At 36.5% G+C, this 12,013-nt stretch overlaps 2 long non-coding RNA genes across 2 annotated transcripts; both read right to left on the reverse strand.

Annotated features, from left to right (window-relative positions):
* Positions 1 to 1,090: 1,090 nt before the first annotated feature.
* On the reverse strand, positions 1,091 to 5,667 carry LOC140180973 (uncharacterized). The gene is made up of 2 exons (XR_011875369.1): positions 4,506 to 5,667; positions 1,091 to 1,309 (listed from the first exon to the last, which is right to left on the reverse strand). It is a non-coding gene; the product is annotated as an uncharacterized lncRNA (long non-coding RNA).
* A 1,303-nt stretch (positions 5,668 to 6,970) lies between these two features.
* On the reverse strand, positions 6,971 to 11,394 carry LOC140180974 (uncharacterized). The gene is made up of 2 exons (XR_011875370.1): positions 7,684 to 11,394; positions 6,971 to 7,188 (listed from the first exon to the last, which is right to left on the reverse strand). It is a non-coding gene; the product is annotated as an uncharacterized lncRNA (long non-coding RNA).
* Between the last annotated feature and the right edge of the window lie 619 nt (positions 11,395 to 12,013).

The following is a 12,013-nucleotide window of genomic DNA, read 5'->3' on the forward strand; positions in this document are numbered from 1 at the left end:
CAGGCAGCAGAATATGAAGAATGCATCATGGCAAAACATGATCAATACCACTCAGTAATCAATCAACATGTGCTCAATTAGGTAAATAAATACGGCATAATTATCAGGCCTAGAATTTTCTAACCACATCCTAGCTACCTAACAGCAGATATCTCTAACTAATCATAACAAACAAATTTAAATTCTGACTAACTAGAACTAACAGTAAACTAATGGAAAAATAAAATAAAGGAAGCAGAACGGGAGCAGAGGAGTAACCTGGGAGCAGGGTGGAATGGAATGGGGAGGAAAGGATTGAGAAAAATGAAGGAAGAGGAGATGGAGGCCTGCGACGGCACAGCAGCACTTGCCGGTGGTGAAGTGCGGTGGTGCTCGGTTGAGGTTGCGGTAGTGAGAGAGGGAAAATGAGAGAGGAAGAATGAGTGACAAGCAGAGAGAGAGAATGGGGGTGATGGTGAGAGAAGAGAGGGGTGACAGCGGTGGTTGGACGCCGGCGGCAGTGGTCGGATTGCCACTGGGAAGAAGGGAGGAGGCAGGAGGAACGTTGGAAGAGAAAGAGGGGTTTAGGGATGCGTCTGCGCGAGTTCTCGTCGCACCATAGGGTTATCCCATTTTAGGAATCGACGTAGGCGTGCACAGCGTGCATCTGCGCGCATTGATGAAATTAGGGATGGACGCGGGAGCGTCCCATGTGCTCACCATTGTAGGTAGTTTTCCATTCCATTTTAGTTGTTTTAATAAATTGATTGTTAGCATTCTAACATGTATGTTGTGCTTGTTAGTAGTTGAATAAATTTTATAACCAAGATAAATCTTTGTGAATTGTGTACTTTTTGATTGATTAGAAGTTGTAGGTGTTGTTAGGGAGTTTTTGGTCATTTTAAGCTTTTAGCTTTTCTGAAAAAAAGAGAGGAGGAGGATGTAACGACCCAATTTCTAATACGTCATGATCGTACCAAAAATAAGGCGTTACTGACATGTTTTCCTTATTAACTATTTACTATTAAGCCTTTAGTTCGATATCGCGATTCAATTTTAGTAAAAAAACCAAAAATTTTTGTTTTTGTTAATTAAAATCATATAGCAAATATTTCAAGTAATAATAATCACATAATTATTAATAATAATATCTGTCATACAAAAGATTTCAAATAAAACTCAGATACAAATCCTATCCCTCTGCACAAAATAAAAACTAAAGCTACAAAGGCGAGGGAATTCTATGAAAGAAACTCAAGTCATAAACTTAACTCGTAAATAAATGCTAGAATCGCCCGCAGCTTCAAACTGAGTCTTCAAACCTGTGTCACTGAAAGGGTGGAAGATTTTGGGGTGAGAACAAACCACACGTTCTCAGTAGGGAATGGGAATGCCGTAAAAGTAATGAAATAAAATGCAAATAATTAACATACTCAAGAAAACTATATTTCATCCTAAATCCAAAAGCCTTTTTAAAAGTTTTTCCTAGACAGTATGAATGATCAAACTGTTCCAAGCATAGGTTCATTAAGTCTGCTGAACCAGTTTAGCTTTTCATACTTTTCTAAACCAAAAATATAAACCAAACACAGTCTTCAGTCCATCTCGTAATTAACCATGGCCCTAGGCCCAAGCAACTTAATCAACAACCAAATCATTACAATCCAACCAATTTTCAGTCACAAACACAAGTAAGAAGGTTCAAACACAACCAAGCAGTTATATCAAGTAAAGCAATTAGCAATTAAACATAACTATTCACATAGGCAAACCAATTATAATTTGCACACCAAAACAATGTCATATAAATGCATATGATGCATGCCTGTCCTACTGGCCATGAGCTCATGCGTCGGTTATGTTGCCAGACCCGACTCGGATAAGCGGGACTCAACCACCATCCTTATCCGTAGGTTCCACAAGCAAGCGGGACTAAACCACCATCCTTGCCACGTAACACACAAGCGGGATTTAAACCACCGTCCTTGCCAAATAATTTATCAATATGTGAGCGGGACAAAACCACCATCCTCACTGCAGGCGGGACAAAACCACCATCCCTGCATAACAGTTTACGCACTGAGCAAGCGGGACTATACCACCATCCTTGCCAGGCCTCATCATATTCTCAATAACATCCACAGTCAATCAAACTCAAAATCTTATTTCAAAAAAATCATTCTTGGCCCACTTTCAAATTACAAATGTATTCAGTTCACATCTTGCCAAGAACCACTTTTCTTAAGTAAATTTTCTTTTCAAAACTTTCAAACAACTTCATAACCAAGCCAGATTCAAAATCTCTTCTGAAAGACTCATAATCACTCATTTTCAAATTATTCGCTTCATCACTTTGAAATCAAGAGTTATTAATCAACAACCTTGGCAAGGACTCAAGACTTTAGGGAAGAATAACCTACCTCATTTCTTAAACTCTTCAGAAATTCTCGGAATCATAGTTGCTTAAGTTGAGATAAATTAAAGTAAAGATTTAAAATCAAAACCAAAGCTTGTAAGCCAAGAGTTCTGAACCAGTTTCAAAACCAAAATTGTTTAAGTCCAAGAAAAACCCAATTTCTTTTCATTCTTAAATCAGAAACTCTCCCAAAGGTACTTCTTTAACCAAACTTCAAAACATAGGCCCCTTCATATTTAAATCAATCAGGTAACATGAACTTTTATTAAACAATTTAACTCAAAACACCAATTTCTTAATAAATCAAGAACCAGTTCGTAGAACCTCTCAAGTCCAAATCTTTTTCTAAATCACATTTTAAAACAGAATCTGGATTTTTATGAAAATTCGGCAGCATCTCCCCTAAAATTCGGACTTAACCACCCTTACGGGTTCCCTCTTTCTCAACAAGTGTCCCCCTTTCCTCAACAACTACCAAATAAGAGGTTCTCAAATCAATCAGAAAATTCACAATTTACAATAGCCAACAGTTCGGTCATAACCCACAATTCCCACATAACCCATCAATTCAACTTTCACCTCATCAATTCGTAACTAACTTTCACTTATCATAGGATTCTTTCAAAATTAAACTCAATAAACTAGTATTCCAAGAAACTTGGTGTTGAGGTAATTTGGTCAAAATAAAAACTTGTACCATCTCTCTTAAAATTCTATTATTGTTTCCTAAGAAAATGCAGAAAAACAGCAGCAAGTAGTAAGTTTGATAAATTCCTTAAAAATCCAGTTTTCACCCAATGCCTTTCAAAATTCACGAACTCAAACAAGACTCCTTTAGCTTTTTATTGAATCAAATTCCAGATTAATACCAAGTCATATGAAAAAGTTATGAAGTGAGAAACACAGCCAGGCCTTTTAGAATTCGGTTTCCAAAATCTAGTGAGTTATCCATACTCTTTTCAACATATCTACTTGGTTAAATAGGATATTGACATGAAATTTAAAATGAAGATTGTGGACACAGGAAGCTTGAAAATGCCGTTGGTTTCAGCTCAAATACTTACCAGAATTGAAAGTTAAGTGAGTTGGAAGTTGATGCTTCTGCAGTAAAGAAACAGAATTTTCTGCAGAAACTATCAATCTTTAAAAATTCATTTCTCCCAAAATACTCATCAATAAATTCTGAATTTTTTATGAGATGCTCAAAACACAGTAAAGTTTCATGAAAAAATAGTTTTATTCAATTATATGACCTGGGATGCTCCCAGAAATTGATTCTTTCTACTGTCATGTATGCAGAAATTCTGCCTTAAGCATTTTCAACAACCTTACTTATCAAAAACCACATTTGAACTTATAACCCTTCCAAAATCACACGTTTAACCTCTTTCCAGTTATTCAAAATTGTCTTCATTGCCAACACAGCCCAAGAACCCAGAATCAATAATTCACACGATGTCAAGTACTTAAGCATCATCAAACTTTTTCTTTTCTACACTCATAATTTTCCATATACACTCATCATCATTCAAACACACAATAACTCATCAATTCACACCAGCGAGCTCAGCAACAAAAGTAACACCATTTATTCTATCCCTTACAACATTCAGTACGCACAATCATCAAATCAATCACCAACTACAGTTATAATTCAACTCAATTCCATCCATATCAGAGAAAACAATATCAATTACAACTTCAAACACTCGCAACAAAGCCCAAAGACATTCGCAGCCTTAACCTGAATTCAATAATCCAATGGAAGCACTAACACATCATCAAACTCACTCCAAATTTCACAACCTCAACCATCATCACAATAATCCCAAACCAAACACAAATCTAACTCAGCTCATCAATTATCATTACGACAACTTTTCAATAGTTAACTCATCAAATTTCAATTTAACAAGTATAATCAAATGAATCACCATTCACAGCCACATTTAATTCCAGTCACAGCTCAAAATATTCACAACAACTAACAAATTTCAAATGCATTTTAGGTCGTTCATGACAATTAAGAAATTCTAAACCATTGTTAACCATTTGCACTTATTTAAATAACTTGGTGGGCATTCTAAATTAAAAACGTTAAATCCCCTACCTCAATGTCGCAAATCGCGGAAATCACTAAACCCAGCAGCTCCATTGGCAGTTCTAACATCCGTTCTGCTCTCTTAGCAGCTACCATGATGATTCTGGGCAGCTCCAGCGATGGTGAAAGGTCTCAGCTTCAGCCAAGCAGCAGCAGTTTCTTCTGTCAATATCTCCTTCCCCGGCAAGCTTAAATGGTGACAGTAGCAGCGTCCTCCTCCAAACTTGATGGTGGCAGAACAGCAACTCTGATGGTGGCACAAGACTCACCAACGACCCTGACAGCGGCGGAGATCCTTTCTCCCTCTCCTCTGTGTGTATTCTACAATGGTGACAGCTTGGACAGCAAAGGCGGCATCAACCCAGCAGAACAGCGACAGAATGACGGCGCAATACAGAGGTTTGCGTTCCTCTCTCGGGCTCCCTCTCTCTCTGCGGGTTCTTCTCAGGCGGCAGCGGTGGCTTCCATCGATGGTATCTAGGCTCAACGGCGATGGCGTGGCTATGCTTCCTGCGATGAGCAAGCTCTCTCTTCTGCACCCTTCATGCTTGACGGCGATGACTACGGCTCCCTTCGAAGCAGCGGCGACGGCGGCCTCGTGGCAGCAAAGCGCGACGACAATGAAGCTTCATCTCCCTCCTCCGCGTCACTCTTCTCTCCTGGCGACGGCACTCCTCGCCGGCACCGCAAACGGCGACAAGGACGGCGGCAGTTGCAACGGCGTCTCCTCGAGCGACAAATCGGCGGCATGAGTTCTGGCGGGAGTGGCTGCGACAAGGACGGTGCAGTGGCAGCGGGCTGAACGGAGGCAGTGCGATGGTCACTGCGGCGGCGGGGCAGCAGCTCTTCCCTCTCTCTTTTCTCTGCTCATCGTGCTCTTTCTCTCTGCGTTTCTTTTTTCTTTTTGTGTGTATGTGTGGTGTTTAGGAAGAAGGAGGATATGGTGCGGCTGAAGGGAGAAGAAAAGGTAGGTTAGGGTTTCTGATTAGGAACTTAGGGTTAGGGTTTCCAATTTGGTAATTAGGGTTAGAAATTAGGGATTTTATAAAGTAATATGGATAGATATGAATGGATATTTTGATAAAATTGAATAGTAGAGTAATTTTAGAATCAAATATACTCTATCAAAAATATTTAGGAACATTATTTATCAACATATTGTCAAGTTAAATCAATTATTTCTAATTTACATTATAAAATGAACATATTAATCACATTTTTATAAAATATAGTTGAAACTCAATATTAATTATTCAAATTAAATGATATAACTTTCCATTATTTTTCTATCACCAAAACTTTAATTTCAATTTATAAAATAACTAATTATAATAAAAATTATACATAAATATTAATTGACTTAAACTTAAAGTATTTATAAATATCAATCTAATCATTTCTAAAAATAATTTCTAAGAGTTCAAATTAATAACATAATTCATTCAAAATATAATTTATTAAATTAAATTATACAATTCTTCTTATTTTTCAATTACCAAAATTATAATTTCAATTATACAAAATATCTAGTAAAGATTATATAAAATTCTAATTAATTTAAACTTCAATTATCATGAAACTCTATTTAATTACCTTTAGTAAAATAATTTTCTTAAAATAAAATTATCAACAAATAAAATAAATCACAAATAACTAATTATTTGATTTTCAAAAACTAGGGTTGTTACATTCTACCCACCTTAGAAAAATTTTCTCCCTTGAAAATTGTTATAAGAAAATAAATTTAAACTCAAATCAAAGAAAACGGAATCTATGAACAAAAATATAAGCATGGTCAAGAATGAAGATTCGGAAATAGTCAGAAAAGTAATTAGATTTACAAGCAAGGAAAGGTATACAAAAACATTAAGTTAAGGTTGAAAGATAAGCAAGTTATATGCTGACGAGGAAATCCAAAACAAGGAATTCAAATGAAAACAATGAAGAGATAACACAAGTTCACGTGGTACTAATAAAGGTTATACGTCGAATCAAAGCTAACTTCACAAACTCTAACGCTCCCAAACCCCGTGAATCGCATTACCTATTCTTCTATTTCGTCTATGATAACCCATTAGCGTTCCCATATACATAAATCATTAGTATTAAGTTGGCCAGACCTAATACCATGAGGAATGCAATGGTAAACTAACAGCGTTGATCATCAGACAGTCATGCATATAAAACTCAAACTCTTGTTATCAGAACAAGTCACAAAGCATGACAGACACTCAGAGTATGCAGTGAAGCATAGTCAGTCCATTCCCAAGGCTCTAACAGGAACGAACTGCTCTGATACCATATTGAAACGACCCAACTTCCAATGCGTCATGATCGTACCAAAAGTAAGGCGTTACTGACCTATTTTCCTTATTAACTATTTACTATTAAGCCTTTAGTTCGATATCGCGATTCAATTTTAGTAAAAATACCAGAAATTTTTGTTTTTGTTAATTAAAATCATATAGCAAATATTTCAAGTAATAATAATCACATAATTATTAATAATAATATCTGTCATACAAAAGATTTCAAATAAACTCAGATACAAATCCTATCCCTCTGCATAAAATAAAAACTAAAGCTACAAAGGCGAGAGAATTCTATGAAAGAAACTCAAGTCATAAACTTAACTCGTAAATAAATGCTAAAATCGCCCGCAGCTTCAAACTGAGTCTTCAAACCTGTGTCACTGAAAGGGTGGAAGATTTTGGGGTGAGAACAAACCACACGTTCTCAGTAGGGAATGGGAATGCCGTAAAAGTAATGAAATAAAATGCAAATAATTAACATACTCAAGAAAACTATATTTCATCCTAAATCCAAAAGCCTTTTTAAAAGTTTTTCCTAGACAGTATGAATGATCAAACTGTTCCAAGCATAGGTTCATTAAGTCTGCTGAACCAGTTTAGCTTTTCATACTTTTCTAAACCGAAAATATAAACCAAACACAGTCTTCAGTCCATCTCGTAATTAACCATGGCCTTAGGCCCAAGCAACTTAATCAACAACAAAATCATTACAATCCAACCAATTTTCAGTCACAAACACAAGTAAGAAGGTTCAAACACAACCAAGCAGTTATATCAAGTAAAGCAATTAGCAATTAAACATAACTATTCACATAGGCAAACCAATTATAATTTGCACACCCAAACAATGTCATATAAATGCATATGATGCATACCTGTCCTACTGGCCATGAGCTCATGCGTTGGTTATGTTGCCAGACCCGACTCGGATAAGCGGGACTCAACCACCATCCTTATCCGTAGGTTCCACAAGCAAGCGGGACTAAACCACCATCCTTGCCCGGAACACGCAAGTGGGATTTAAACCACCGTCCTTGCCAAATAATTTATCAATATATGAGCGGGACAAAACCACCATCCTCACTGCAGGCGGGACAAAACCACCATCCCTGCATAACAGTTTACGCACTGAGCAAGCGGGACTATACCACCATCCTTGCCAGGCCTCATCATATTCTCAATAACATCCACAGTCAATCAGACTCAAAATCTTATTTCAAAAAAATCATTCTTGGCCCACTTTCAAATTACAAATGTATTCAGTTCACATCTTGCCAAGAACCACTTTTCTTTAAGTAAATTTTCTTTTGAAAACTTTCAAACAACTTCATAACAAAGCCAGATTCAAAATCTCTTCTGAAAGACTCATAATCACTCATTTTCAAATTATTCGCTTCATCACTTTGAAATCAAGAGTTATTAATCAACAACCTTGGCAAGGACTCAAGACTTTAGGGAAGAATAACCTTCCTCATTTCTTAAACTCTTCAGAAATTCTCGGAATCATAGTTGCTTAAGTTGAGATAAATTAAAGTAAAGATTTAAAATCAAAACCAAAGCATGTAAGCCAAGAGTTCTGAACCAGTTTCAAAACCAAAATTGTTTAAGTCCAAGAAAAACCCAATTTCTTTTCATTCTTAAATCAGAAACTCTCCCAAAGGTACTTATTTAACCAAACTTCAAAACATAGGCCCCTTCATATTTAAATCAATCAGGTAACATAAACTTTTATTAAACAGTTTAACTCAAAACACCAATTTCTTAATAAATCAAGAACCAGTTCGTAGAACCTCTCAAGTCCAAATCTTTTTCTAAATCACATTTTAAAACAGAATCTGGATTTTTATGAAAATTCGGCAACATCTCCCCTAAAACTCGGACTTAACCACCCTTACGGGTTCCCTCTTTCTCAACAAGTGTCCCCCTTTCCTCAACAACTACCGAATAAGAGGTTCTCAAATCAATCAGAAAATTCACAATTTACAATAGCCAACAGTTCGGTCATAACCCACAATTCCCACATAACCCATCAATTCAACTTTCACCTCATCAATTCGTAACTAACTTTCACTTATCATAGGATTCTTTCAAAATTAAACTCAATAAACTAGTATTCCAAGAAACTTGGTGTTGAGGTAATTTGGTCACAATAAAAAGTTGTACCATCTCTCTTAAAATTCTGTTATTGTTTCCTAAGAAAATGCAGAAAAACAGCAGCAAGTAGTAAGTTTGATAAATTCCTTAAAAATCCAGTTTTCACCCAATGCCTTTCAAAATTCACGAACTCAAACAAGACTCCTTTAGCTTTTTATTGAATTAAATTCCAGATTAATACCAAGTCATATGAAAAAGTTATGAAGTGAGAAACACAGCCAGGCCTTTTAGAATTCGGTTTCCAAAATCTAGTGAGTTATCCATACTCTTTTCAACATATCTACTTGGTTAAATAGGATATTGACATGAAATTTAAAATGAAGATTGTGGACACAGGAAGCTTGAAAATGCCGTTGGTTTCAGCTCAAATACTTACCAGAATTGAAAGTTAAGTGAGTTGGAAGTTGGTGCTTCTGCAGTAAAGAAACAGAATTTTCTGCAGAAACTATCAATCTTCAAAAATTCATTTCTCCCAAAATACTCATCAATAAATTCTGAATTTTTTATGAGATGCTCAAAACACAGTAAAGTTTCATGAAAAAATAGTTTTATTCAAGTATATGACCTGGGATGCTCCCAGAAATTGATTCTTTCTACTGTCATGTATGCAGAAATTCTGCCTTAAGCATTTTCAACAACCTTACTTATCAAAAACCACATTTGAACTTATAACCCTTCCAAAAATACCACGTTTAACCTCTTTCCAGTTATTCAAAATTGTCTTCATTGCCAACACAGCCCAAGAACCCAGAATCAATAATTCACACGATGTCAAGTACTTAAGCATCATCAAACTTTTTCTTTTCTACACTATGCCAAGCATAATTTTCCATATACACTCATCATCATTCAAACACACAATAACTCATCAATTCACACCAGCAAGCTCAGCAACAAAAGTAACACCATTTATTCTATCCCTTACAACATTCAGTACGCACAATCATCAAATCAATCACCAACTACAGTTATAATTCAACTCAATTCCATCCATATCAGAGAAAACAATATCAATTACAACTTCAAACACTCACAACAAAGCCCAAAGACATTCGCAGCCTTAACCTGAATTCAATAATCCAATGGAAGCACTAACACATCATCAAACTCACTCCAAATTTCACAACCTCAACCATCATCACAATAATCCCAAACCAAACACAAATCTAACTCAGCTCATCAATTATCATTACGACAACTTTTCAATAGTTAACTCATCAAATTTCAATTTAACAAGTATAATCAAATGAATCACCATTCACAGCCACATTTAATTCCAGTCACAGCTCAAAATATTCACAACAACTAACAAATTTCAAATGCATTTTAGGTCGTTCATGACAATTAAGAAATTCTAAACCATTGTTAACCATTTGCACTTATTTAAATAACTTGGTGGGCATTCTAAATTAAAAACGTTAAATCCCCTACCTCAATGTCGCAAATCGCGGAAATCACTAAACCCAGCAGCTCCATTGGCAGTTCTAACATCCGTTCTGCTCTCTTAGTAGCTACCATGATGATTCTGGGCAGCTCCAGCGATGGTGAAAGGTCTCAGCTTCAGCCAAGCAGCAGCAGTTTCTTCTGTCAATATCTCCTTCCCCGGCAAGCTTAAATGGTGACAGTAGCAGCGTCCTCCTCCAAACTTGATGGTGGCAGAACAGCAACTCTGATGGTGGCACAAGACTCACCAACGACCCTGACAGCGGCGGAGATCCTTTCTCCCTCTCCTCTGTGTGTATTCTACAATGGTGACAGCTTGGACAGCAAAGGCGGCATCAACCCAGCAGAACAGCGACAGAATGACGGCGCAATACAGAGGTTTGCGTTCCTCTCTCGGGCTCCCTCTCTCTCTGCGGGTTCTTCTCAGGCGGCAGCGGTGGCTTCCATCGATGGTATCTAGGCTCAACGGCGATGGCGTGGCTATGCTTCCTGCGATGAGCAAGCTCTCTCTTCTGCACCCTTCATGCTTGACGGCGATGACTACGGCTCCCTTCGAAGCAGCGGCGACGGCGGCCTCGTGGCAGCAAAGCGCGACGACAATGAAGCTTCATCTCCCTCCTCCGCGTCACTCTTCTCTCCTGGCGACGGCACTCCTCGCCGGCACCGCAAACGGCGACAAGGACGGCGGCAGTTGCAACGGCGTCTCCTCGAGCGACAAATCGGCGGCATGAGTTCTGGCGGGAGTGGCTGCGACAAGGACGACGCAGTGGCAGCGGGCTGAACGGAGGCAGTGCGATGGTCACGGCGGCGGCGGGGCAGCAGCTCTTCCCTCTCTCTTTTCTCTGCTCTTCGTGCTCTTTCTCTCTGCGTTCCTTTTTTCTTTTGTGTGTGTGTGTGGTGTTTAGGAAGAAGGGGGGTATGGTACGGCTGAAGGGAAAAGAAAAGGTAGGTTAGGGTTTCTGATTAGGAACTTAGGGTTAGGTTTTCAATTTGGGTATTAGGGTTAGAAATTAGGAATTTTATAAAGTAATATGGATAGATATGAATGGATATTTTGATAAAATTGAATAGTAGAGTAATTTTAGAATCAAATATACTCTATCAAAAATATTTAGGAACATTATTTATCAACATATTGCCAAGTTAAATCAATTATTTCTAATTTACATTATAAAATGAACATATTAATCACATTTTTATAAAATATAGTTGAAACTCAAATTAATTATTCAAATTAAATGATATAACTTTTCATTATTTTTCTATCACCAAAACTTTAATTTTAATTTATAAAATAACTAATTATAATAAAAATTATACATAAATATTAATTGACTTAAACTTAAAGTATTTATAAATATCAATCTAATCATTTCTAAAAATAATTTCTAAGAGTTCAAATTAATAACATAATTCATTCAAAATAGAATTTATTAAATTAAATTATACAATTCTTCTTATTTTTCAATTACCAAAATTATAATTTCAATTATACAAAATATCTAGTAAAGATTATATAAAATTCTAATTAATTTAAACTTCAATTATCATGAAACTCTATTTAATTACCTTTAGTAAAATAATTTTCTTAAAATAAAATTATCAACA

The sequence above is a fragment of the Arachis hypogaea genome, chromosome 17 (genome assembly GCF_003086295.3).
Source record: "Arachis hypogaea cultivar Tifrunner chromosome 17, arahy.Tifrunner.gnm2.J5K5, whole genome shotgun sequence".
Taxonomy (NCBI): Eukaryota; Viridiplantae; Streptophyta; class Magnoliopsida; order Fabales; family Fabaceae; genus Arachis; species Arachis hypogaea.